At 37.8% G+C, this 3,220-nt stretch overlaps 1 pseudogene; it reads left to right on the top strand.

The window, feature by feature from the left end:
* Positions 1–225: 225 nt before the first annotated feature.
* LOC125164788 (tigger transposable element-derived protein 1-like) lies at positions 226–1,995 on the top strand (annotated as a pseudogene).
* Positions 1,996–3,220: the final 1,225 nt, after the last annotated feature.

The raw sequence follows: 3,220 nt of genomic DNA, 5'->3' as shown, positions 1-3,220 counted from the left end.
ATTTGTTATGGTAATTTGTGAGCAGTGATCTCCGATGTTACTATTGTAGTTGTTTGGGGGCACCACAAATCACACTCATGTAAGGTGGTAAACTTAAGTGATAAATGTATGTGTTCTGACTGCTCCAGTGACCAGTCATTCCTCCTTGTCTCTCTCCCTCTCCTCAGGCCACCCTATTCCCTGAAACACAGCGATATTGAAATTAGGCCAATTAATAACCCTACAATGGCCTCTCAGTGTTCAAGTGAAATGAAGAGTCACACACCTCCCATTTTCAATAAAAAGCTAGAAATGATTAAGCTTAGTGAGGAAGGCATGTCAAAAGTCAACATAGGTGAAAATCTAGGACTCTTGTACCACTTAGCCAAGTTGAGGGCAAAGGAAAAGTTCTTGAAGGAAATTAAAAGTGCTACTCCAGTGAATACACAAATGATAAGAAAGTAAAACAGTCTTATCACTGATATGGAGAAAGTGTGAGTGATCTGGATAGATCAAACCAGCCACAACATTCTTCTTAAGCAAAGCCTAATCCAGAGCAAGGCCCTAACTCACTTCAATTCTATGAGGGCTGAGAGAGATGAGGAAGCTGCAGAAGACAATTTGAGGCTGTCAGAGGTTGGTTCCTGAAGTTTAAGGAAAGAAGCCATCTCCATCACATAAAAGTGCAAGATGAAGCAACAAGTGCTGATGAAGAAGCTGCAGCAAGTTACCCAGGAGATCCAGCTAAGATAATTCATGAAAGTGGCTACAATAAACAACAGATTTTCCATGTAGATAAAACAGCCTTCTACTGGAAGAAGGTGCCATCTAGTATTTTCATAGCTAGAGAGGAGAAATCAATCCCTGACTTCAAAGGTTCAAACGTCAGGCTGAGTTTCTTGTTAGGAGCTAATGCATCTGGTGAATTTAGGTTGAAGCCAATGTTCATTTATCATTCCAAAAATCCTAGGGCTCTTAAAAATTATGCAAAATCTATTCTGCCTATGCTCTATAAAAGGAACAATAAATCTTGGATAAAGCACATCCATTTACAACATGGTTTTCTGAATATTTTAAACCCACTGTTGAGACCCACTGCTCAGAAATAAAGATTCCTTTCAAAATATAACTGCTTATTGACAATGCATATGATTATCCAAGAGCTCTAATGGACATGGACAATGAGATTACGTTGTTTCCATGCCTACTAACACAACATCCAGTCTGCAGCCCATAGCTTAAGGAGTAATTCTGACTTGCAAATCTTATCATTTAAGAAATACATTTCATAAGGCTATAGATGACATAGTAGTGATTCCTCTAATGAATCTGGGCGACGTAAATTAAAAACCTTCCAAAAATGATTCACCATTCTAGATGCCATTATGAATATTTGTGATTCATAGGAAGAGGTCACTATACCAATATCAACAGTAGTTTGGAAGAAGCTGATTCCAAACCCTCATGGATGACTTTGAGGAGTTGAAGACTTCAGTGGAGGAAGTAACTGCAGATGTGCTAGAAATAGCAAGAGAACTAGAATTAGAAGTAGAGCCTGAAGGTGGAACTGAATTGCTGCAATCTCTTGGTAAAACTTTAACAGATGGGGAGTTGCTTCTTATGGATGAGCAAAGAAAGTCTTTGCTTGAGATGGAATCTACCTCTGCTGAGGATGCTGTGAAGACTGTTGACATAACAACAAAGGATTTAGAATATTATGCAGATTTAGCTGATAAAGCAGTTGCAGGATTTGAAAGGATCAACTCCGATTTTGAAAGAAGTTCTCCTGTGGGTAAAATACTATAAAATAGCATCACATGCTCCAGAGAAATTATTCATGAAAAGAAGAGTCAATCAATGTGGCAAACTCCATTATTGTCTTATTTTAAGAAATTTCCATAACCACCTCCACTTTCAGCAGCTACTAGCCTGATCAGTCAGCAGCCATCAACACTGAGGCAAGACCCTTCACCAGCAAAAAGATTATGACTCACTGAAAGCTCAGATGATGGTTAGCATTTTCAGCAATAAATGCACATTGTTTTTTTCTGAAACATAATGCTATTACCCAGTAGACTACTGTATAGTGTAAACATAACTTATTTATGCACTGAGAAAACAAAAAATTCATTTGACTCACTTTATTGCAATATTCCAGCTACCCAATATCTTAACATATTTAATTATAAGAGATGCAGGGCATCTCTGCAGGACTTCATGCATTTAGCCTCCTATCCCAGTCTCTCCACCATTTTTTTCAAGATAGGCCTAGACCACTAAGGACTTCATCTTTGACAGAATTAACATTTGTCCTGTACTCTGTGTGGACTCTGTCCACCCACAGTGCCATGAACAGCATGAAATTATATCCAGAGGTTGATTTGCAGTGTCAATACATTTGTTATCTCCAGGGAACTCCAGACTACAAAATCATTATCTAATTAAATTAAAGGGTGACAGCGCAAAAGCCTTCCTAATTCAGGTCACAGTAATCACAGCAATGAAGAGAGAAATGGCAGTCCATTAATTGTCTTACCAGGAAACACACATACACACACACACACACACACACACACACACACAACCCTTAGGTCCTTGGCTGCTCTGTTGAGATAGCCCTAAAGACCTTAGTACATTGATTGTTTGGCTTATAATTTTTGCTTCTTACTATTGAAAAGATTTTATTTCCAAAACAACCCATCAAACTGTGAATAATTAAATTACCACATGAAAAATTCCTTTGAAAATAGTTTTGTTGCCTATTACAATAGAAGGGACATTTCCTCAGATATGGAAACTCTGAAAGCCCTGTTTTAAAATATTAATTTAGAAACTTAAAACCTAAATCTTTAAGAATCTACATGCACATGAATTTATATGTTTGTAGTCTCTAAGCATGAAGCGTATATACAAAGGTGTTAGGTTCATGACTTATTTTACATCATAGGATCTTAAAAAGATGTAACATATTGTCCTGTTAAAAATTATAAACACAGTTTTCTTAAGGAAATCTGTAAAAGTCTGATCAAGTATTCATGAAGGAGAGACAAAATTAAAGTGAATTAATGCATTTAAAGGGAGGACTTTAGGAGAATCTTGGTGGCTCAGTCAGTTAAGCATCCGAGTCTTGGTTATAGCTCAGGTCATGATGTCACCACTCCTGGGTTTGAGCTCCTCATCTGGCTCTGTGCTGACAATGTGGAGCCTGCTTGGGATTCTCTCTTCTCTCCCTGTCTCTGCC

The sequence above is a fragment of the Prionailurus viverrinus genome, chromosome B1 (genome assembly GCF_022837055.1).
Source record: "Prionailurus viverrinus isolate Anna chromosome B1, UM_Priviv_1.0, whole genome shotgun sequence".
NCBI lineage: Eukaryota > Metazoa > Chordata > Mammalia > Carnivora > Felidae > Prionailurus > Prionailurus viverrinus.
This window is presented reverse-complemented; position numbering and strand designations above follow the sequence as displayed.